Source organism: Schistocerca piceifrons, chromosome 4 (genome assembly GCF_021461385.2).
Source record: "Schistocerca piceifrons isolate TAMUIC-IGC-003096 chromosome 4, iqSchPice1.1, whole genome shotgun sequence".
NCBI lineage: Eukaryota > Metazoa > Arthropoda > Insecta > Orthoptera > Acrididae > Schistocerca > Schistocerca piceifrons.
This window is the reverse complement of record NC_060141.1, coordinates 106,631,942-106,658,619: the sequence shown is the minus strand read 5'-3', so window position 1 is coordinate 106,658,619 and position 26,678 is coordinate 106,631,942.

The following is a 26,678-nucleotide window of genomic DNA, read 5'->3' as shown; positions in this document are numbered from 1 at the left end:
CGAGGTTACATAATAAGTTCACAGGCATCTGAGTGGCTCGAATACTTCTTAGACAATAGAACCCCTTATCCGCAATGGCGAATGTTCATCAAATACAATGGTTTCATCAGGAGGGCCACAGGGAAGCGTCATAGGACTGTTGTTGTTCTCTATATACGAAAATGACTTGGTGGACGGGATGGGCAGCAATTTTTGGTTATATGTAAACTGAAGGTGGAGAGGAGAATAAAGGAAAGGAAAGCGGAACGATAACTGCTGTCAGCTGCGTTGGGAGATTACGCGAATAGGTTGCGACGAATGAAAATGTGTACCGGTCCGTGAATCGAACCCCGTTCAAAAATGGCTCTAAGCACTATGGGAATTAACATCTGAGGTCATCAGTCCCCTAGACTTAGAACTACTTAAACCTAACTAACCCAAGGACATCACACACTTCCATGCCCGAGACAGGATTCGGACCTGCGACCGTAGCAGCAGCGCGGTTCTGGACTGAAGCACCTCAAACCACTCGGTCACAGCGGCCGGCCCGAACCTGGGATCTCCTACTTACCACGTAGGTGCGCCAACCACTGCAACATTCAGGACACAGTTCGATCGCAACATGTGTGAAAGAACAGGCGCCCCCATTCACATAATCTGAAAGGCCTAGCTGGCAAAGAATCGACCCTCTTCAGTGCAGATGCATACGTCCGACCTCCTGTGGGAATCTCAGAAGAGCCAATATGGAGGAAATTAACAGGGGTTGCGGATAGGTAGCACTCGTTGGGACTGTGAATCAGTGGTGAGGGGAGCCCAGATGTTCCGTGCAGTTGTGATAACGTTGTGCCCCTGATGGTACAGTGATTACAGCACATGTCTAATGCACAGGAGATCCCGGTTTCGAATCACTGTGCATTAACATTTTTACTTGTTTCCACCGAATCTGCGTAATGTCCCATTGCAGCTGATAGCAGAGATCCCACACACTTTCCTTTCCTTTATCCCCTCACAGCATTCAGTTTACATACACACATCAAAAAAAGTTTTGCATCACCCCCGTTCCCAGAACTCCTGAAGATAGACATTGACTGTGGATACTGTATAACAGACACAGTGTGTTTGACCAGAGACGTCACTAAACCCGCCCAAATATGTAAACAACCATGCACGAGCAGCGCCTATTGCATGCGTGGGGTCCGACAGCCTATGAGTTCCAGTCATTCCGTCAGGAATGAGGTACACGGCCAATGTTCTCCGTAATTCAACCATGCCTAGACAGTCAATACCATGGTTCGATCACGTCCAAATCGTTACTTTGTGCCAGGAAAGGCTCTCAACAAGGGAAGTGTCCAGGCGCCTCGGAGTGAACACCAGTGACGTTGTTCAGACATGGAGGAGATACAGAGAAACAGGAACTGTTGATGACATGCCTCGCTCATGCCGCCCAAGGGCTACTACTGCAGTGGATGACTACTACCTACGAATTATGGTTCGGAGGAACCCTGACAGCAACGCCACCATGTTGAATAATGCTTTCCATCGAGCCACAGGACGTCGTGTTACGCCTCGAACTATTGGCAATAGGCTGCATGATGCGCAGCATCACTCGCGACGTCCATGGCGAGGTCCATCTTTGTAACCACGACACCATGCAGCACGGTACAGATGGGCCCAGCAACATGCCGAATGGTGCGCACACGGTTGGCATCACGTTCTGTTCACCGATGAGTGTGGCATATGTTTCCAATCAGACAATCGCCGGCGACGTGTTTGGAGCCAACTCGGTCAGGCTGACTGCCTTAGACCCACTGTCCAGCGAGTGCAGCAAGGTAGAAGATCCCTGCCGTTTTGTGGTGGCATTATTTTGGGCCGACGTACGCCGCTGGTGGTCAAGGAAGGCGCCGTAATAACTGTACTATACGTGAACGCCATCCTCAGACCGATAGTGCAACCATACCGGCAGCATATTGGCGAGGTATTTATCTTCATGGACGACAGTTCGCACCCCATCGTGCACATCTTGAATGTCTTCCTTCAGGATAACGACATCGCTCAACTGGAGTACCAGCATGTTCTCCAGACAAGAACCCTATCGAAATTGCCTGGGATGGATTGAAAAGGGCTGTTTATGGACGACATGACCCACCAACTACTCTGACGGATCTACGACGAATCGCCGTTGAGCAGTGGGCCAATCTGGACCAACTGTGCCTTGATGAAATTGTGGATAGTATGCCACGACGAATACAGGCATTCATCAATGCAAGAGGACGTGCTACTGGATATTAGAGGTATCGGTGGGTACAGCAATCTGGACCTACACCTCTGAAGGACTCGGTGTGTGGTAATACAGCATGCAATGTGTTGTTTTCATGAGCAATAAAAAGGGCGGAAATGATGTTTATGTTGATCTCTATTCCAATTTTTTTTGTAAAGGTTCCGGAACTCTCGGAACCGAGGTGATGCAAAACTTTTTTTGATGTGTGTATAATGTATAAAAGCTGCGGATTCCACGTGGTGTCTGTTCTTCTGGACTTGTCCGAAAGAAAAGACACCACACATTCACACTCATACAATCTGTGGTGTTTTGCTGAAGAATCCGTGGCGTACGGTAAGGTGTCGAAGCTGAGTAAGTGTCGAAGTTGAGTGACAGCAGGAAGATACAAGACGACTTAGACCAAATTACTACTAGGTGTGATGAATGGCAGCCAGCTCTAAATGTGGAAAAGTTAATACAAATGGGTAGGAAGATGAAACCTTTAATGTTCGGATACGGTATTACTAGTGTCCAGCTTGACAAAGCCAAATCTTTTAAATATCCGAGATTAAACGATGAAATGCGGTATGAGGTGGAACGAGTATGTGAGAACTGTGCTAGGGAAGGCGGTTTATTGGGAGAAATTTAGGAGAGAGTGGTTCAACTGTAAAGGAGACGGGATATAGGATGCTGGTGCGACCTATTCTTCAGTACTGCTCGAGTGTTTGGGATTCGTGCCAGGTCGGATTGACAGGAAACAGCGAAGCAACTCACTAGCGGGCTCCTAGATTTGTTACCTGCAGATTCGAAAAACGCGTGTTACGGAGATCTTTGGGAACGCAAATCGGAGTCCCTGGAGGCAAGGTGACGTTCTTTTCGAGATAAACTATTGGGAAAATTTGGAGAACCGGCATTTGAAGCTGGCTGCCGAATGATTCTACTGCCGCAAACGTATAATGAGCATAAGAACAACGGCATAAGAACCACGAAGATACGAGAGATTAGGGCTCATACGGAGGCATACGTACAGTCGTTCCTCCGTTGCTCTTTCTGCGAGTGGGACAGGAAAGGAAGTGACAAGCAGTGTTATACGGTACCGTCGGCCACGGACCGTATGGTAACTTGTGGAGTATCTGTGTAGATGTAGATCTCTAACTTCTCAGAGCCACTCTATTACCATCGTTGCATACAGAAGAAGTCACCTGCACAATTTACCCAATCGCTTGGGACTTTGTGCTAGTCGAGACTTTCGCACTAAGTGCAAGCTAAATACGGGGCCAATGATGTAGAGTACTCTTTATAAAACCGAACTGGGATTCCATCTGCACCTAATGACTTGGTTGTTTTGAACTCTTCCAGTTGCTTCTTTGTGCGATGGCCGCCTTTTATCGTGTTCTCCAACCAGGAGTCTTTGCGATGGTCAAATGACGGGTTGTAAGTTAATGAGTGGGATAGCAGTTTAGTAAAACACTGATGTGTCATCTTTGTTTATTCGGCTGCTTCGTGCAAGTATTTCTGTTGGTCGCCATTTTGGCCACACGCACATCGATGAAGACACGATGAAATAAGCCGGACAACACAAACACCCAGTCCCCGTGTGAAAAAAAATAAATACAATTTCCGAAGCAACTGTCAATAGAACCCCGGTCTCCGGCATCCGCAGGCGAAGATGCTAATCAAATTCTATCTTTTTGGTCTTTTTCGATATGTTTCTTCGCTATTTTTCATCGGTGGTTCTGTGCTGGGATCGCATGATACCCTAATTCCGTCGATGAGAACTTCACACGGTTCTGTTTATTACAGAGTGTGGTCAGTCCCCTAACCGAAGACGATGAGCTACCCGTTTTTTACTATTGAAAAATTTTATTTACGTTTTAGAATGGCGATAAAGCCTTTACAGACGTAAGAAAACGAGACAGCTCCATACTACTTGCATGTTTTGTCACCATACTCATAAATACATTTTAAGAAAGCGATTTTTGGGGTACCTTAATATCTCAAAAGTTCGTTCCATTGTCGGTAAGTATTTGCAAACAAATTAGCATTCTCAGTTTGTACATGAAAAACTCAACAATATATGAACTTCAGGACATTCCATTCCTTACAGTAACGAAGAGAAAAATGCAAGGCCATTGGAAGTTTTAAGTTGCCTTCAATTACCTTATAGACTCTTAGGAAGTAAGACAGGTTTAGCAGTCACGAAAAAGAGAAAAAATTGTACTTCCACTGTATCACAAGAAAGCTGCTCAGATGAAGTAAGATATTGTTCAAACATTTAATTACTTATATTTACTTCACCACCGAAGACGTCACATTTGAACGTAAAAGTGCGTGTTTTTTATCCGCTCAGGTTCCATTCCTCTCTGTGCATAACACAAGCCATTGCAACATCGTGCATATCATTCTGCGCCAAATTACCATTATCGTCGACTACACAATCGAAGCGAAGCTTTGTCCGGTGAGCCCATGGGTTCGTCCATTCAGCCGTTTTTCGCCGTTCATGGAATTCTTTGGCATGCAACAAACAGATTGGCTCGAGTTCATCGCCCTTCTCTCTTTTATGTTTTTCTTGTATTCGAGGCAGGAGTCAACATTTCATTTCTCAGCTTCTTCAATGCTTGGCTTGTTTGTTTTAATGGGCAATTGCTACCGTTTCACAGTGTCGCAATGAATATTTTGACGACTGTTGGAGGGCAAAAGCCGTTTTGTAATTGTACCCATTGTGTAACGCTACAAACTGGGTAAAAGACGTGTGAAGAAGCAGAGAGTAGAGTTGCATAGCTGACAATAGGCAAGTTTGTCTGTGGTACCATCAAACCCTTTCTCCTAGGAATTTTTATAGCCAATGGTCGTAGTTAGAATATAGTAAGTTTGGTAATACCCCACCGCGTGGTTGTTATAGTTTATGCAACAGAGTTAGCTTTGCATAAAGCAGTAATATAACTGGATTTCATTAAAAATATAGCTGGAGATTGGAATGAAGTACGTGGTAATCTGAATGCGGTGGCGTGCTAACAGTGCCGTTGTTGCGTCACCCAACCGACCACTTACAACCAGTTTTACATGTTGAAAAATACACAAATGTTCTTTCGATTAGGGAGGATGATGCTGATTACACCACTTTCAATGAAATATAATGCACGTGAAACATCCCCTTGGAAAAATTTATGAATTACTGCGCTGGTAAAGCCCTTACGTTATTTGATTTTCAAACAGCTGAGCAAAACTGAACGTGCTCAGACATATCTCTTTACTTATTTTGATCATCAATAAACTGACACACAATATTTTTAGAGCAACGCAATCTGACCTTCAATAATCCCTACAAGGAATGGCCATGACAAAAAATAACCTATACCTTTCATGAATCACTTACCTCACAAAAATCTTCGTTACTCGAACTACTGCAATACAGCGAGCGCCAATACTGCCAGCTAAATAAAAGAGTCTAACTATTGAAGGCACTAACTACGGACAGGCGTACTTAGCAAATGAAAGATTTTGATGGAGAACAAACAATGAATTTACCTAAATAGTGTTCAAAAGAATATATATATATATACACTCCTGGAAATGGAAAAAAGAACACATTGACACCGGTGTGTCAGACCCACCATACTTGCTCCGGACACTGCGAGAGGGCTGTACAAGCAGTGATCACACGCACGGCACAGCGGACACACCAGGAACCGCGGTGTTGGCCGTCGAATGGCGCTAGCTGCGCAGCATTTGTGCACCGCCGCCGTCAGTGTCAGCCAGTTTGCCGTGGCATACGGAGCTCCATCGCAGTCTTTAACACTCGTAGCATGCCGCGACAGCGTGGACGTGAACCGTATGTGCAGTTGACGGACTTTGAGCGAGGATGTATAGTGGGCATGCGGGAGGCCGCGTGGACGTACCGCCGAATTGCTCAACACGTGGGGCGTGAGGTCTCCACAGTACATCGATGTTGTCGCCAGTGGTCGGCGGAAGGTGCACGTGCCCGTCGACCTGCGACCGGACCGCAGCGACGCACGGATGCACGCCAAGACCGTAGGATCCTACGCAGTGCCGTAGGGGACCGCACCGCCACTTCCCAGCAAATTAGGGACACTGTTGCTCCTGGGGTATCGACGAGGACCACTCGCAACCGTCTCCGTGAAGCTGGGCTACGGTCCCGGACACCGTTAGGCCGTCTTCCGCTTACGCCCCAACATCGTGCAGCCCGCCTCCAGTGGTGTCGCGACAGGCGTGAATGGAGGGACGAATGGAGACGTGTCGTCTTCAGCAATGAGAGTCGCTTCTGCCTTGGTGCCAATGATGGTCGTATGCGTGTTTGGCGCCGTGCAGGTGAGCGCCACAATCAGGAATGCATACGACCGAGGCACACAGGGCCAACACCCGGCATCATGGTGTGGGGAGCGATCTCCTACACTGGCCGTACACCACTGGTGATCGTCGAGGGGACACTGAATAGTGCACGGTACATCGAAACCGTCATCGAACCCATCATTCTACCATTCCTAGAGCGGCAAGGGAACTTGCTGTTCCAACAGGACAATGCACGTCTGCATGTATCCCGTGCCACCCAACGTGCTCTAGAAGGTGTAAGTCAACTACCCTGGCCAGCAAGATCTCCGGATCTGTCCCCCATTGAGCATGTTTGGGACTGGATGAAGCGTCGTCTCACGCGGTCTGCACGTCCAGCACGAACGCTGGTCCAACTGAGGCGCCATGTGGAAATGGCATGGTAAGCCGTTCCACAGGACTACATCCAGCATCTCTACGATCGTCTCCATGGGAGAATACCAGCCTGCATTGCTGCGAAAGGTGGATATACACTGTACTAGTGCCGACATTGTGCAGGCTCTGTTGCCTGTGTCTATGTGCCTGTGGTTCTGTCAGTGTGATCATGTGATGTATCTGACCCCAGGAATGTTTCAATAAAGTTTCCCCTTCCAGGGACAATGAATTCACGGTGTTCTTATTTCAATTTCCAGGAGTGTATATATCTCAGGCTCGGGGCGGTTAGTAGACCCGCAACCGAGCGCCTCCCCAGGTGGCGGATAGGGGAATGCCTCCTAGATATAGGTGGTACCGAGGAAATGAAATACTCGGGGCGGACCAAAACTACTAGTAGCGTCTGTTCCCACAGTGGGCGGCTACAAAAGGCGTCTGCTACACATGTCAGTGGCGGCCTCAACCAACCTCCTGATCTGGAAAGTCAGGTTGTACTCGGCAGCATGCCATACATCCAACTACTAAACATCATGATGGTACAACGAGAAAAATCTCATTACCCCGGGCCCCAGTCAATAGACTGTGATTGTCGTGAGCATCGGATTCCGGGGGCTCACGGACATCATGAGAAGAATCGGAGCTTCTCAAACTCCCTCAAGACCAAACGCAAACACTACATCGGCACACTCAACGTGAACAGACTGATGAAGACAGGAAAGATGAAACAACTGACAGACACTCTCGAAAAATTTCAAATCAAAATATGTGCACTGCAAGAAACACGATTCACAGACGAAGACCATTTCAACACGGAGAATTTCAGAATATACAAAGGAAAACCATCGAGACAACTGAAAAACCTAAGGCTTTTTGGCACAGGATTTGCAGTACACAGGTCCATCACGGACAGCATAATCGACTTTTCGTCACCAAACGAAAGAATCAGCACCATCACAGTGAAATCAGCCAATAAATCCTACACAATAATCAACACACATGCACCAACTAATGACTACAACAGGAAAAACCCGGACGAAATTGATGACTTCTGGACGACAATGGAAGAAACTATCAGAAAAATTCCTGCACATAGAGTCAAAATAATACTGGGAGACTTCAACGCCAAACTCGGAAAAGAAAAGATATACAGACATATCACAGGAAAACATACTCCACACAAGTACACCAACAAAAACGGAAAACATCTGATAGACTTTTGCTAAAGCCACGACCTCGCCATTATGTCAACAAAATTCAAGAAACCAACACGAAAACTTACCACATGGAAATTCCCCAGCGGAAAGGAAGAACTACAAATCGACCACGTAATAGTGCAGAAAGACTCACAAAAAGAAATTTTGAACATAGACACCCGTAAAGGCTACTTCGACTCAGACCACCACCTACTACAGATCAGGATTCGACCTTTGCCCAAGAAAAAGCTCCAGAAGAACAAAATTGTTAGACCAGATCCAGAATACGTTACTTTAAACCAGACACAAATATTACACAAAATTAAAATGGAGAAAACGACAGACTGGACACAACTTTCACGAAGAATCCGAGAGGCCATGAAACTAGCACAAGCACCACGAACACGGAAACACCGTTGGTGGAACCACACATGTGACCAAGCTATTGACCAACGAATCAGTGCATGGAAAAAATTTAGTTGCCATAAATCTCAAGAGAATTGGATGAACTTCTTGAAAACACAGAAGCAATCAAGCAAAATCATTCGCAGTGAAAAACGACAGTATGACAAACGGCGACTGACAGAGATCGAATCAGACTTCATGAAGAACAATACAAGAAACTTCTACAGAACGTTCAGAGAAAATATGACTGGATATCAACCACCCAACTTGTGCTTCAGAAGACCGGATGGAACCCTAGAAACCAATACCAAAAACAATTGTGACATTCTGGCAAAGTACTTTGAAAAACTGCTCAACACGGACCCCCCCATGGAAGAAATGATGACAGAAACGAGCACATACAATCCAGATAGTGAACCTCCAACTCTAGAAGAAGTTAAAGAAATAATAAAGTCACTCAAGAATCGTAGAGCACCAGGAGAAGATGGCATCATCGCGGAAATCTGGAAGTTACAAGACCCAGAACTCACCAAAGACATCCACAGGATCTTGGAAGACATCTGGAAGACCATGAAAATTCCTGACGACTGGAAAACTGCCCTGATACACCCACTACACAAAAAAGGTGACAAGACTAAACCGAACAACTACAGAGGAATATCCCTACTACCGGTCACATACAAGATCCTCTCTAAAGCTTTACTGAACAGACTAGAATGCCAAACCGACCACTTGATTGGGGAATACCAAGCAGGCTTCCGTAAAGGGCGGTCTTGTGCGGAACAAATTTGGAACCTGAAAATGATTTTACAACACAAACAGAACCTGATCATTGCCTTTGTTGACTCTATCGACCGGAAAACTCTCTTCAAAATTCTAGCAGAATACAAAGTAGACAACAAAACACGGGCTATCATAGAGCAAACCTTAACCAACACGACCTCCAAAGTAAAGTTCTGTGGGGAACTATCAGAGCCCTTTGAAATTCGCACAGGTGTCCGACAAGGCGATGGCCTCTCACCTCTCCTTTTCAATCTGGTGTTAGATAAGGTCATAAAAGAATGGGAAACATCACAACAGGGGATAACCTTAGGAAACCTACAGATTAAATGCCTGGCTTTTGCAGACGATTTGACGATTGTCACGAAAGGTATAAAGTAAACAAAAGACGCTATTGAAAAACTGCACGAAATCGCTTCCAAAACTGGACTACAGATCTCTTACGAAAAGACACAGTTTATGAGCACAAAGAAACTCTCATCTCTGAACACAAAGTATGGCACGATTTACAAAACAGCAAACTTCTAATACCTCGGTGAAACACTACAAATGAGTGGACATAACAGAGACTCAAATGAAGAAAGAAAGACTAAACTGGACAAGGCATACAAAGTAGTGTGGAATCATTACAACAAGAAGTCTATCTCACAAAAAGCCAAATTACGCCATTACGACACGGTGGTGCTCCCCGAGGCACTATATGCAGCAGAGACCACACTAATCCGAGGGCATACACGTATCAGAAAATTAGAAAAAGTAGAACGGAAAATACTTAGGAAAATATTTGGCGCAACTAACAACAATGGAATATGGATCAAGAAACCTACAGAGGAACTGTACAAACATACAGAGACAATCACAGAAAAGATTAGAAAACGCAGACTACAATTCTATGGACACCTATACAGAATGCCATCACACAGGCTGACCAAACAGATCTTTGACTGGGTAACCACTAGAAACAACAAATGGATGGCAGAGGTAGAAAACGACCTGAACCAGCTCAACATAACAGCAGACACAATAAACGACAGAATAAAGTTCAGAAACATCATTAAGAAAAGTAAACTACATGAGATACAATGCGACAAACGAACAGGCATAAAATCGACCGAAGAACGCAAGCAAGATCACAGCCAGAAGATGAAAGAAATACGGGCAACCAAAAAGGCAATCAAGATGAAGCCGAAGACACGAAGCCGACAAGAAGCATGGACAGAGGACCGGAAGCAGAAACACAGCGAGCGAATGAGGGAAGTTTGGGCAGCAAGGAAGGCAGCAAAAGGAACTGGCCATGTGGTTTAGTCCAAATGCGCTCTTTAAGGGCAAAACACCAATAATAATAATAATAATATATATCAGGTCATGACATCCAGTTTTACAAATTTATTCTTTCTGATGGACACACATTCAGATCGTCCGCTCTCAAAATTCTGCCATCTCTCTACCCACATCCAGCAATGCTGGCGGCTCACCTCCAACAGCTCAACGCCACGCGCTGTTCACATCCAACTGCCCAACACTACAATAGGAAACATTCCAACAATGCAAACCAGCCACAGACTGCACACAGCACAGCCAGTGATTTTCATACAGAGCGTTACGTGACGTTGCCATCATAAAAACCTAAACAGCCTACTTACACACGTTTCAAACATTTAATTGTTATTTCGTTAGTATTTACGTTAACAAATGACATAGAAACTCTTCGTCTGTATGCTTTAACAGGAAGCAAACTAAGGGAGTGTTGTAGGAGGGGCGATCAATAAGTTAGGCAACACATTTTTACTGAGAGCAAGTTGGCTTTACTCAGGATTTCAAAACAATGTCTTATTCTCCAGTGTTGTGGCTACTAAATTTTATACTCCAACATAATCTCCGTTCTATGCTACGAGTTTACGCCCACATGGTACCATTCCACTGGTCGACGTCGGAGAACCTTCCTGCAATAATACCATCCCGATCATCCACATACTGCTTCCCGCGCAAACAGTTCCACACACATGCTTCGTCATTGCTCTTTATGGTATTCTCTTAAGCGACGAGAAACCAAGCAGGCACATACCTCCGAGCAGTCCAGCTGGTGGACGAGTGAGTCAACACTACCTACGGAGACGTCCAGTGGAGCAGCGATGTATTTGTGATCCGCCGATCACCTAGAATGAGAGCGACTGCACGTTCCAACATTGCAGGAGTTACACCTGTCCGGCAGGTGGGACATTGTACAGGTTTGCGAGACCTTGTGAACAACGACTCACAATGCTTTTGTTTGCTTTTAGGTCTCCGTGACATTCTGCAAGCGCCTATCAATATCTGCGATGCTGTGGTTTTCCGTCAAAAGGAACTCAGGCTACGCATGGCAACGCCACCTACCGAAACTTTATGAAACTACATCAACTGAAGGGAGAATATTCTACAATGTCCCACGACTAATTCCGAATTTTTTTCAACTGAAACTGACTAGGGAAAAATGTGTTGCATTACTTATTGAACGCCCCTCGCACATAGTTTTCACTTTTTGAGACAACAGAGTAATGAAATTCCGACCGACAATTAAATATTTAACACTGAGTTGTAATGATGTGTTACAACTGCCTACGCATATTTCGAGGATAGTCCCATCGGTCCTAGATTCGTTGTCGTATTCGTTTGCTGTAAGTTTCGAGTAACTAGTTTCACTATATTTCTGTTTTCTCTAAGCTTTCATTAACTCTTGCTGCCATCTCGATAGTGTCTTCCACTCCTACATTCGAATTCTGAATGTTGTGCATTGTGAGCGACGCTGACCGCATGCTCGTCGATTGATTTACTTTTATCTTCTACCCCACTCCGTATTCCGTTACCTTACGCTCCGTCGGTAGTGTCCAAATGATAATCAACTTCCGTAGGACCATTCTGATGCTCCGCATCATGCATGTTGTTAGTGACGCTAATAGCTTGAGTTTACTGTCAGCATTATCGCACACCACTTCGCTCCCCTGATCTTCGACGTTAGTTTCTGAATCGTCCGCATTCACATTTCTTCCACTTTTGAAGTCTGACGTGTTGCCGTACAGTCAGCCCGCCCTGACAGAACAGTTGCATATTTCATTTGTACCGGTTGATTTGTTCCAACAGGCAACTGCACAGGGCATCTACGAGTACAGTTTTCCCTCAAGTATTTAGCGTAATTGCACGTGGAGAATGTGTGGATTGGTTTTCACACACAACATACGTCCTGTGACAGTCACGTAAAGAGAGTTTGTCCTTTTTCAATTTTACTTGAGCTATTCGATTGTCATTTAGTGTTTCATACCAGAAGTTTTCAGTCTGCCCTTCTTCTCTGTTACCATGAAGTATCCCTTATAAGCTAAGCACTTCTCTGATGTTTTCGAGAAGCACTTAGAACGGTAAAGTATAGATTCTCACAGATAGCAAGCCATCAACTGCGATAGTTATTAAGACAGTGTTGATAACGCCATCATTACCCTTAAATTTACATTACCATCAGCATAAATGGTAGCTCGAAACTTCGTTATTCGTACATTTTGTATACACGCAACTCACAACGTTATTAATTTGAATGACTGTCACTTCCCCATAAAGAAACTCTTTATGTCATTAACCATATCATCCCCTAGGCTTAGAACTACTTAAACCTAACTAACCTAAGGACATCACACACATCCATGCCCGAGGCAGGATTTGAACATGCGACCATAGCAGCAGCGCGGTTCCAGACTGAAGCGCCAAGAACCGCTCGGCCCCACCGGCCGGCGCGTTTTTCTGCCAAGTTCTTTGAACGTTGACTCACGCCATCCAGTCATACTACTTGGCGCTGAATATGAGTTGGCTACGTTTGCGTAGCAGAGAAGACAAAGCACTCTCATTTCCAGCATGGAGTTGAGAACTTCTTCCGTTTGCTGATGACTTACTTGCTTCGTGATCGTTCAGGTTTATGCACGGGGCACACTTTGCAATTATGTTTAACGTCAGCAGTGTTGGCTATTTATTCGTGTCTCGCATTCGTTAGAATACGCCGGGATCGGTAAGGTATCTACTCTTTAATGGGTCAACGTTCAGCAGCTCCTGGTCTAATGGTGCCAACGCGGTAGGTGCCACTCTCATCAGACGGAAATCTTTGTGCCTTTGAGTCGGTGTTTAGTCACTATAGTGTGAGGAAGTAGTACACCAACACGATATTATTGCATTTGACCTCCCGTGGCCATTATCGTCAACACTGAGTGACGTTACTGCAAACAAGTACAGTGGTGACTAAGAAAACTGCAACGCAGTGTGAATAATTTTAAGACATTTGTGCATGTACCATCAAGTGATTCAGCGTGTTCTCGTGAAATATTATGATAAAATGGTACAAATGGCTCTGAGCACTATGGGACTTAACATCTGTGGTCATCAGTCCCCTAGAACGTAGAACTACTTAAACCTAACTAACCTGAGGACATCACACACATCCATACCCGAGGCGGGATTCGAACCTGCGACCGTAGCAGTCCCGCGGTTCCTGACAGAGCGCCTGAACCACTAGACCACCGCGGCCGGCTATCATGATAAAAGGTGACAGAAACGCCATCACTCCTAGGTACAATAATACTGCTGTCGATTAACACTCTGTGGATATCTGCAGCGGAGAGCCCGTTCACTTGGCAGAAAAACGCGCCGGCCAGAGGGGCCGAGCGGTTCTAGGCGCTTCAGTCTGGAACCGCGCTGCTGCTATGGTCGCAAGTTCAAATCCTGCCTCGGGCATGGATGTGTGTGATGTCCTTAGGGTAGTTAGGTTTAAGTAGTTCTAAGCCTATGGGACTGATGACCTAAGATGTTAAGTCCCATAGTGCTTAGAGCCATTTGAACCATTTTTTGGAAAAATGCGTAGGCTACCGAACTGAAGATTAAGGTACTCTTAGCAGACGGAAATCTAGCGTATAGTGTCTGAGTCACACCGATGTTTAGCAACTCACGTACGAATACATGACAAGAGTATAGTTTATACACTCATGCTTATAAATTAAGGATAATGCTGATACATGGTGAAACAACGCTCTGGTTGGTGGTTTGCGGGTTTAAATGATCTCGGGTATGACCATGCGTTGCATTTGACCTGCGGTCGTAGCACGGTGGCGCTTGCAGCAGTCCACATAAGCAGAGGTGTGTTGGTGCATGTCAGAGTACGGTGCAGTGAGTAAGTGTGCAGACAGTTTCAGACGTGCTAAGGCTGACTGTGTGTTGAAAATGGCTCAAAGAACACATATGATGACGTTACGAGTTGTAGAATACTAGGGCGACAGGAAGCTGGTCAAACACAGTAGGTCGTAGCATGGGACCTTCGTGTGCCAAAATACGGGACGTTCACAGTGTACAACACCACAAGAAGACCGATATCTCGCCATCAGTGCCCGCAGACGGCCACGGAGTACTGCAGGTAGCCGTGCTCTGGACCTTACCGCAGCCACTAAAACAGTTCTCTGCTGACACGTAGTCTACAGATGACTGAACAGACATGGTTTATTCGCCCAGAGACGTGATCGGTGCATTCCACTGACTCCTGGTCACAGGAGAGCACGTAAGGCCTGGTGTCAAGAACACAGTACATGGTCATTGGAACAGTGGTCCCAGGTTATGTTCACGGACGAGTCCAGGTATAGTCTGCACAGAGATTATCGCCGGGTTTTCATCTGACGTGAATCAGGAACCAGGTACCAAACCCTTAATTTCTTTGAAAACGACCTGTATGGAGGTCGTGGTTTGATGATGTGGGGTGAGATTATGATTGGTGCACGTACACCCCTGCATGTCTTTGACAGAGGAACTGTAACAGGTCAGGTGTATCTGGAGGTCATTTTGCACCAGTATGTCCGCCTTTCCAGGGGTGCAGTGGGTCCAACCTTCCTCCTGATGAATGATAACGTACGGCCCCACCGAGCTGCCATCGTGGAGGAGTACCATGAAATAGAAGATATCAGGCGAATGGAGTGGCCTGCCTGTTTTCGAGACTTAAAACCTATCGAGCACGTCTAGGATGCTCTCGGTCGACCTATCGCTGCACGTCTTCAAACCCCTAGGACACTTCAGGAGCTGAGGCAGGCACTCGTATAAGAATGGGAGGCTATACCAAAGCAACTGCTCGACCACCTGATCCAGAGTATACCAACCCTTTGTGCGGCGTGTGTACGTGTGCATGTTGATCGTATCCCATATTGATGTCGGGGTACACGCGCAGGGAAAAGTGGCGTTTTGTAGATGTGTTTCGGGACGGTTTTCTCAACTTATCACCAATACCGTGGACTTACAGATTTGTGTCGTGTGGGTTTCCTATGTGCCTGTGCTACTAGCGCCAGTTTTGTGTAGTGCCACGTTGTGTGGCACCTCATTCTGTAATTATCCGTAATTTATGAGCATGAGTGCAGCAAACTGCTTTCACAATGACTGGCAACGTAGTTTCGGAGCAGTGCATGCGGCCCGATCTCCGGACGGGCCGTACGAGTGGCGAGTTGTTGTAGAATGATGGCAGTCCAGCGGATGCTGTATGGTACACGTTGTCAGGTGTCGGGTTACGGCCGCTGGTAAGAACCCGCTTAGTATGTGGACGGTGGCGACAGGTCACTGTTTTCTCCCGCTATTTACAATCACATACCGTTATGCTTGAGGAGCAATCGGAAAAGAAAAATATGATCCCCACAAAATTGTGCAGTAATTTATGTTCGTAAAGTCTCAAAAAACATGCTTATTCGTACACTGCTATTTACTTAATTACCCTCGCCTCTAATTGCGTGCTTTTATTTCTTATTCCTCCTTGGACCAGTTCACTTCTTCCTCAGGTTAGTTTTTTGGTGGTGGAATAACGGCTTCGAGTTGGTGCATCACTATCACTTGACAGGAAAGATAAAAAGCGTAAGAAAATCTTTTCCCAGATTGCCTGTGCGGCTCGCTTCGGTCTCTCAAGTGTCAGTTGTATCGTCGTGTGGCCATAGTCGCCAGAGCGCACGTCTTCGGAGCGACAGCAGCCTCGGTAGCTGGAAGGTGGACTCCAAGCAGTAAGGGGTAGGAGGAAGGACAGCGGTGTAAAGGAAATGGGCACAGAGCGCTGTCTCTTTTGAGACTTTAAGTCTCTCTCAGTCGGATACATTTCCTGCGTCTTCTGTGAAGCCTAGACACCTAGGTATTCCCTAGTAAAGTTAACTGGCATAGCACACACTATGTGGCTGGAATAGCGCGTATGTCGTTGTCCTCAAATCACTCGCAAGCGTTAACTGTCAGTGCTCGGTGCGATTCTCTATACTAGGAGACTTTGCAGGTTAACACCTTACGGCTGAAGATGAGCCTGTGAACAAGTGTTCAAATGGCTCAAATGGTTCAAATGGCTCTGAGCACTATGGGACTCAACATCTTAGGTCATCAGTCCCCTAGAACTTAGAACTACTTAAACCTAGCTAACCTAAGGACATCACACACATCCATGCCCGAGGCAGGATTCGAACCTGCGACCGTAGCGGCCGCGCGGTTCCAGACTGTAGCGCGTAGAGCCGCATGGCCACACCGGCCGGCAACAAGTGTTCACACAATGACTCAGTTAGGTGCGATCACCTTGCTCAACACTCGATTTTCTGCAACAGAAGAGGCGAATTACTGTGTCTGCAATTTGCCTATATCAAAGCTGGTGGCCACGCGTTTTCTGTTCGTTCTTACTACAACTCCACCCACTAGAGTTCCTGTAGCCTATCACAGCCGTCCTCTCTTTCGTAGGGCATAGTTTAACTTCTGCTACGTAATACTGAGATAAACAGCTTTTCCTTTCATGCGAGTTTTAACATTCACCAATGTTTTGTGTTGGGTTTCCCCAGATGCTTATCTTCAGTCTCTGGCTGCATTCCCATAGAAAGGCTTTTCAAAGCGTCATCGTTAAAAACAGTGACAAGGGTCGGCTTTTTCTGATGACTTACGCAGTGGCTCCAGCGTCTTATTTTGTCCGTTAAGTGTCCTGCTGTGAGATTTCAGCTGAACGCGGGAGGCTCCTGCCGTCGTAAAATTCTCCTTTGCTCGTAACTGGGAAATTACTTCCATGCAATTACTAGTGTGAGTGTTGGTGGTTTATATTGATGAAATTGATGAGATGTTGGTGTGTTTCTTCGCTTTGCCTATCGTTAAAATTCGTACGTTTTCATGTACCTATATCGAGTTAACCGGAACTGTTCCAGGAATTCAGCGTAAGGTGTGTTATTTGTTTGACACCTTACAGTTGTGTACAAGGAATGATACGGGACTAAGATGCGTCCACTGCATGTGCTTGGCATGCTAAAAGTCTGGAAGTAAACTTATGAGGGTCAACCTCAAACATAGTTGGTGGCCATTCTCTGCCAAAAGAAAATCATGGGGAGCAGTTGGAGAGTCTGTTTTACATTCCGGACTGTTCGTGTCTTGTTGTGAAGCTGATCATTTAGGTTAAGTGGTGTGTAAGCTTAGGGACTGACGACCTTAGCAGTTAAGTCCCATAATATTTCACACACATTTGAACATTTTTTGAACCTTACCTCAGTGAATTAAAACTTTCGATTTTTATATGAATCTTGCAGTCGTTAAATTGTGTTCAGTTATTCTGTGCTGGGCCGAAAGACGTTCTACCACAATAGATCAGAGGCTGTGCCACACTAAATTATACTAAACTCGAGTGAATTCGTGAGTTTTAATCACTATTCTACTTGTTTAATTGGTATTGAGATACATGCCATAACGGCCATCTTATTATGTGTTATTTTTAAGAGTCTTGAAATGCTGATATCCTTCAATGTGAGATGTGTAAGAAACTTCAAGTAGACATATTGAGTAAGCTTTCTGACCACTTGCTATATCATGGATTTATGGTTGTCAGTAAACTACGACGTGAGTGTGTGCATTGTATTAATCTGGCCTCTAGGTGTATACTGTTTACCCTCACTTAACGTCCATTAGCTGGAGGCCAAATTATTCTGAGACTAGTAATATGTTCCCTGAAAATCCGCCCAAGCCGTAATTATAATTTTGCTGCAGTTTATGAAATATGTAGGCCATTTATTTAAGTCCATCACTGTGTGGCGAGTTATGACATGATCTTTTGATTTTTTTATTAATATTCTAAACAACTTTATTGTGGCTACTGACAATTTATAAAAGACCTTCTGTATAATTATGCTTGTCGTTGAACTGGACAGTTTAACTATCAAGTCTCTCTCGGGGTCTCCTTCTATCGGTGATTGCTTTGTGTGCTAATCGGCCTGTAATTGTATAATTTAAATTTAGTTTTAGCTTTTTGCACATTTCTGTAGTGCTCGGTGTCGTGTGTCCAGTTGTTAACTTGCCATGCTGCGCGGACTCGGCCTTTGTTTCCCGACCAGTTGCATCAGCAACTTGCCTGATTGCAACGTCTCTGAGGCTTCAAACGGATCTGTGGCAGCTAAGCAGTCTGGTCAAACATTGTAGTATTGTTCTATCTTATTTAGGTGCTTTTTTTAGTAATTGATTCCGCTAGCAACTTACTTAAGTCAAAGGTATTAAGATTATAAATTTTCTTTAATTTTACTTTTGATAAGTTCATTGACATAGCAATTGCAAATAATCTCGAGTTTCAAGCGAAAACTTCCACCGTTCATGAGATATAGTTCAAATAACTGTAGTAAGATTTTCTTGCAATAATTCATCACTGTCACCTCACTGACACAAATACGCAGTGGTTTAATGTCTTGTCACATCTTGCTGTGTATTTTATTAAATAATGTTTTATTAATTAAAGCCATGAATTTGTTGGAACTGTGAATGGTGCAGCTGTTTGGGTCCGCTAATCCACTCAACAGACGAATTCTCTGAATATTAATGCGTTTTGTTAGGAAAGCAACATGTTCTCAATGGTATTCAGAGCGGGGTTGTTTTCTGGACTGCACTAACTAGTTGTTAAGCATCATTTACAGTATTAAATGTTGTATTACAGTTTGAGCGTAGCACTGCGATGTTATGTTGCCGGATGTTAGAACCAGTCCCTCCTAGACAAGAATATGACCCGGCTTGAAAATTGTTCAAATGGCTCTAAACACTATGGGACTTAACATCTGAGGTCATCAGTCTTAGAACTACTTAAACCTAAGTAACCTAAGGACATCACACACTTCCATGCTCAAGGTAGGATTCGAACCTGCGATCGAAGCAGCAGTGCGGTATCGCACTAAAGCACCTAGAACCGCTCGGTCACGGCAGCCTGCCCGGGTAGGACGCATCTGAAATATGACTCAGCTGCCTCTACTGATTTCGATTTATCCAACCAGTAATTCTATATCTGTCCTTCAAAGACCCCGTGCAAGATTTTTTAGTTTCGTGCTCTATACCAGCAAATTATTAGTCCTCCAGAAAAAATAAACAAGACATTTTTGTAAGAAATTTAATGTATTTGAATTTACACGTGGACACAATTCCCCTGCAGACCACGGTTTTCGAGTCATTCAAGAAAAACATACAAAAGTGATCTTCCAATGCACCTCCACCCTCACATTTTTACTAGTGTATTGTTCGCGACACTTCCTCTTATCACTGTACTAAACATCCGACTACACGTACTGTTCTCGAACTTTGACCTTTTTTGGTCTTATTGATTTGGCTATGATGTCACAAGCTTAGTTGGTTATTCCGTTAATATTATTAGTTTAAACGTGCTCGTGAGCGTAATAACAGGAAAACGACCTTTGTGATCGTTACATTGAAACCAATTACGGTAATAATTCTCTCAAAACTTAACTCTTACAAGCACAGTAGTTTCGTAATCAGAAGACCTGACGAATATAACGATGTAATTGTTTACTTTATGATGTTCAGATTTACAAAACTGTTGAGTAAAACTTACAAAAACGTCGGTTTTACAATTTATAAGTGTTCGACTAAGTAGGTGGAGTAACAAGGCAAGTGCAGTCACAGATTGTGGTAAGACTGAGTGCCACAGAGCAACATAACAGAGTTCCTGCACGGTAAAGGATGTGTGTGGGAGGGGAGGGTTCGCTTGAAGGTCATTTTCGTCGTTTACTTTGGATAACTCGAAAACTATAGCCTGTAGCGGGAACGTATATGTTCATTTCATCTGCAGGATTAATAGTTCACGCGTGGTGTTTGAAGGCCAGATATAGAATTTCGGGTTGCATAAAACGAAATTCGTAGGTACAGCTGTATATGGAAACTTGTACAATATAGTTGTTAGAGGTATTTCTTTTTACAGCTGCTTGTTTACAATGGGTGCTGGGTGCTATGTGGCGATTCGTGTTCAATAGTCACATTACATGATACCTAGTATAATACCGTCATACAATACGTTTTTGTCTCATCGACAGTGATGTCAACTGTCTTGACCCAAGCTGCAACTGTTGTTAACGGGCGGATAACTGGGAGAACACGTTGTGTTACAAATGTGTAGTACATGCATTATGTGAAGGACTGTTGTTTTTTTAATATTTTACAATAAGGGCTGTACAAAGGACGGAAATTTGAAGTCAGTACACCATAATTTCAGTACCAAGGAAGTCAGAAGCTGAAAGGTGTAGAATTACTGAACCATGAGTCTAATAAACCATTATTGAAAAAAAAGAACTTGCAAACATAATGTAAAGAGGAATTGATCAACTAGTAGATGTTGACATGGCAGAAAATCAGTCTCCACTCCGGAGAAATATAGGAATAAACAAGGCAATACTGCCCTTTCGAGATAGAAGATACATAGAATAAACAAAACTAACAAATACAGAATTTTTAGGTTTATAACATTCTTTTAAAAGCGTTAACTGAAAGGTACTCTTTGAAAGACAGTAATATTGACTAAATACATCGTAATTCTATCAGAGACGGTAAAAGACTTCGATTAACAGTTGAAATGAATGTATAATACCTTGAAAAAGTTTTTAGAAGCAATGGATATGCACAATGTACTCGTAGACTGAAAGTAGTAAAAAAATTGGAACTTTTAATACCGAATATAAAGGAAGAATTAGCAAAGTCTTCCCTGAATATGCTTGCCAGCAGTATAATATAGGATACGCCACTAACAAAAACTGTAACAGCCTAATAGCATAACACCAAACGGCTGGAGTAAACAAATGCAGCAAAAACCTAATGAACAAACGTTCCTTGGATAGTACAAACACACCTCAGTAATAACATATACTCTAATGACCTCTAATACATGAACAATGTAAATCACATTCAAAAACCTAGTAAACAAATAGCGATGAGGTCACAAAAAAACTATAAACACGTGCTCCATTGATATTACTGCACAGCAACCCAGTCATGGTGCACGACGACAGTAGCGTTGCAAATGTTTAACCTGTGTAAGTAAGAAGCCCTCAACATATACCCCATATTCCTAGGTTTTCTGGTTACAAATGTATGTGGCTACCAATGTTTTGCTGCTGCAATTCGTTGTATGTGTAGGTTCCCCTCTGGTGCATTACGTCATCGGAGTATGTGAGTAATGGATTTAAAAAAATATAAATTAGAGTTTAAACAAATGAGCCCTCGGTCACCATTTTTAGTCTTATTAACCAGGTTTCAACACTTCTAACAGTGCCTTTCTCAAAATTTAAATGTTTAAAGTGGTTATAATATAATTACAAATTTATGGGAAAAGAAAATTTTTATATAAAAGTGTAAGTACTGGCAAACAATACCAGACAGAGACAGTACTTACATGTCACGTGTAAGTACTGTGTATGTCTTGCATTTTTTTTCAGTACTTAAAATTTTTTATAAAATGTTCTCTTCCCATAAATTTGTAATTATGTTACAGGCCGCTCAAAACATTTAAATTCTGATAAAGGCACTCGTAGAAGAATTGAAACCTGGTTAATAAGACTAAAAATAGTGACCGAGGGCTCATTTGTTGCCACTTTCATTTATAAACGGTTACTGAACCAAGCAGCCATGTTTAGAATGTTGCGAATAAATATTGGATGCCGAATTTTGTTTTGTATCGGTAACTATAGCTTATTTTTGTTATGTAATTTCATAATGTGATTTATCCCCCTTTCATTCACAAACTGCGATTTTTGTTGTCGGCACTCTATTAGTTCACAGTCTTGTCCTTCATATGTTCCCATACATAGGAGCCTGATCATGACGCTTTTTGGCGTCGAAACTGGTAGCAGGTTGTGAATAAACGGCATTGGGTTACAATACAGCTACTGTTTTCAGTTATCATTATTCAAGTACTTCATGCCTGACTGCTACCGCACTGCCCTCGGTAGTTTATCGGAGACAAAACGGAAGATAGTTAAGATCATGTCTTGACGGCTTAGCTATAGCACTTGGCCGAACAACTGGACATTGAAATGGATGAAACACTTACAATATGAAAACAGTGAACTCCAGATGACACACGTAAGATCCAAAACATTTACTTCGTCGAGCAACTGGAATAATTCATGTACATTAAACGTTGAAGTAGATAAAACGTACACAATATGAAGAAAGACAACTCCAGTTGACACGTGTAAAATCCAGAATTTGTAGAGATCTAAATAATAGCTTGCCAAAAATGTAACAATATTAAATTATAAAAATTTACATTTAAAAACCATAGGAACGGCAGTAGTCAAAGACGAAGACAAAGAATAATTACAATAACACATAACATAGTGCCTACATGTCCATATCAAACGCTTCTTGAACCGAGTGGCAGCGATTTGCACAATTGTGACGCTCGAGTAAGGAAGATATAAAGTTATAATCATTATAGTGGAGAAATGGAAAATACAACCGGTTCAAGACCAAGGACACTAAAGAAGCTAATTAATGTTTGTTAAAACCTGTCTTATGCGACCATGCAAACACAGTAGTCACTTCGATGCGTCACACCGGGAGGCTGACTGCTTACGAGATTAATCTTCTTGTTTGCCTCGACGGCGGCGCAGTAACGAACTAGATTGGCAGCTGGCTAGACCCTTGGGAATATACACTACGTGATCAAAAGTATCCGGACACCTGGCTGAAAATGACGTATAAATTCTTGGCGCCCTCCAACGGTAATGCTGGAATTCAGTATGGCGTTGGCCCACACTTAGCCTTGATGACAGCTTCCACTTTCGCAGGTAAACGTTCAAACAGGTGCTGGAAGGGAATGCAAACCGTTCTTCGCACTGAGGGGAGGTATCGACGTCGGTTGGTGAGGCCTGGCACGAAGTCGGCGTTGCAAATCATCCCAAAGGTATTCTAGAGGATTCCGGTCAAGACCCTGTGCAGGCCAGTCCATTACAGGGATGTTATTGTCTTGCAACCTCTTCGCCACAGGCCTCGCATTGCATTATGAATAGGTGTTTGATCGTATTGAAAGCTGCAATCGCCATCCCCGAATTGCTCTTGAATGCAAGTCCAGTGTGCTAACCACTGCGCCACTTAGCTCGGTCGGGTGCAAGCCCCCTCCATGAAGAACAGGACCACACCATAACACGACCGTCTCCGAATTTTACTGTTGGCACTACACACGCTGGCAGATGAAATTCACCGGACATTTTCCATACTCACGCTCTGCCATCCGATCGCTAAATTGTGTACCGCGATTCGTTACTCCACACAACGCTTTTCCACTGTTCAATCGTCCAATGTTTACGCTCCTTACATCAAGCGAGGCGTCGTTTGGCATTTGCCGGCGTAATGTGCGACCTATAAGCAGCCACTCGACCTTGAAATCTAAGTTTTCTCACCTCCCGCCTTACTCTCATAGTGGATCCTGATGTAGTTTGGAATTACTGAGTGATGGTCTGGATAGATGTCTGCCTATTACACCTTACGACCCTCTTCAACAGTCGGCGGTATCTATCAGTCAAAAGACGTTGTCAGCCTGTACACTTTTGTGCTGTACGTTTCCCTTCACTTTTCCAGTTTACTGTCACATCGGAAACAGTGAAGTTAGGGGTGTGGAAATCTCGCATACAGACGTATGGCACAAGTGACACCCAGTCACCTAACCACGTTCGATGTCGCTGAGTTCCGTGGAGCGCCCCATCCTGTTCTCTCGTGATGTCTAATGACTACTGAGGTCGCTGGTATAGAGTACCTGGCAGCAGGTGGCAGCACAATGCACCTAATATGAAAAACGTATGCTTTTGTGGGTGTCCGGATACTTTTGACCACATAGTGTAGCACATGCAGCTTGAAGTGTCCTGAGATGCAGTTCACCAAGGCATCTCGTCCTATGGTGTTACTCTGAAGAGCACCTCAGCTTGACGTCGTGTACAAGAGCCAGCGGTGGCACAGTGTCTCAGAGCCACTAATCGAAGAACACGCTGGGGCCAGGGCTGTGTACGCAGCCTGAACACGGGTAGGCAGAAAATGCCACGGTCTCTAGCACGACGTTATAGCACGCGTTGCTAGGGAGTGACATCAGAGACATAACAGCGCGAATGCTACTCTCGATAGTGGGCCGACAAAAATCACGACTGTTACGGGATTGTGGGATCTTCTTGTCCACGGGGGTGGCTCAACATAAGGCAGAGAGTTGTTAGAGACCCGTGCCACGAGTGGATTAACATGGTTTAATTGAAAAATGGTATCGCGGTTCTGTCACACAACAGGTAACACGTGATGGTGCACGATGTCAGGGACATATCGTTAAACCGTCAAGAGTTCCCTCAATTACTATCTGCCGTGACCTAAAGTCAAAATCGATGGCTTGCCACACCATGACGCCTGGACTAACACCATTATACCTCACCGAAACATAGGAGGACTGGGACCTCTCCCCACATCACCATCATACTTGCCAACTAAACTATGCGAAATCGCTATTCATTGCTGAACATAATGGGGTGCCATTCATCGGATGTCCTGGTCACGACACCGCTCCAAACGCGGTTGTTTGTATTGTGGTGTTAACGGCATCCTACGCGATTGCGGATGACACGGAACTTTGCAGGGAGTACATTACGTGTACCCCGATCGCAGGCGTAAGTGTGAGTATCCGACCAAAACCTTGACGACGATTATGCCTGCTCTCACGTTCCCAGACAGTCAAGTGTAGGGCCAGTATCACATACGAATTCCCCACAAACCTATATTGCACGATTCTACCAGGCAGTCAAATGGAGACCCGCAATGAGGTCGCTTCAAACTCTGTAACGTGGTGCTGATTCTGTCTCGCACATCGACGTGGCATCTCCATGTCCTCCACAGCCACCACTCAGCATCTGACACTGTACTCGTATGTACTTTACCAAGCCTACTACCAATACTCATGCACTCTGTGTTCCGTTTTACATGTCACAGGGAGTTGCAAGTCTAATCGTTTACTTAACAGCCGAAGATGTGAAGGTGTACGAAATTACATTGACATCCGAAAGTATTTCGCGAGTTTTTAATTTTTTTGCAGTGGACACATAGTGTGTCGTAGGGCGATCACTCAGTTGTAGAAATAATTCAAAAGCCAAGATCGCTTAAACACTGTTTACTAGATGGCCCGTTTCAACACACCAAAGATGCCATCATCGGATCTGTGAAGATATAACACGACAGGTTTTTGAAGGAGGGCTTACATGAGTTACACTACATACATTAGTATTAGTACAGTACCACATACCTGAATGTAGCTTAACATTTATAAATCATTTGGATAAAACGATACATGACGCAGACCAGCTGATATAAGATCATCGTCGCAGAAATGAAAATTAAAAAAACAACTGCTCTCATGATCTTTTATTCCATCAGATACATAACATCGAAGTCAAAAGATATCTTCTGACTTCGTATTTATATATGTGATGGAATACAATGATCACGAGAGCAGTTGTTTTTCAATTTTTGTTTCTGCGACAATGATTTTATATCAGCTGGTCTGCTTCATGTATCGTTTTATCCAAATGATTTATAAATGTTAAGCTACATTCAGGTATGTGGTACTGTACTAATACTAATGTATGTGGTGTAACTCATGTAAGCCCTCCCTCAAAAACCTGTCATGTTATATCTCCACAGATCCGATGATGGCACCTTTAGTCTGTTGAAACCGGTCATCCAATAAACAGTGTTTAAGCGATCTTGGCTTTTGCATTATTTATTTAATTTTTTTGTCAGGCAGTGTATATTCTTCGAGTGGATGACTACTGTTAGTGATAACTAAAGGTGTCTGACTGGTATCAGTTCAGATCTCTAACAAAGAATGAATGCGTAAATATACAATCCTTTAGTATCAATAAACTATAACGGTTCAAAGGCGTGTAATAGCAACGTTAATTCAGTGAAACATACTCGTTTTTAATTAAGATACTTCTATGAATTCTCAGTAATCTGTTTCCAGGCTACCTGATATTCAACAGCAGGGTAGACAATCACATAATTACCACTGGACCAGC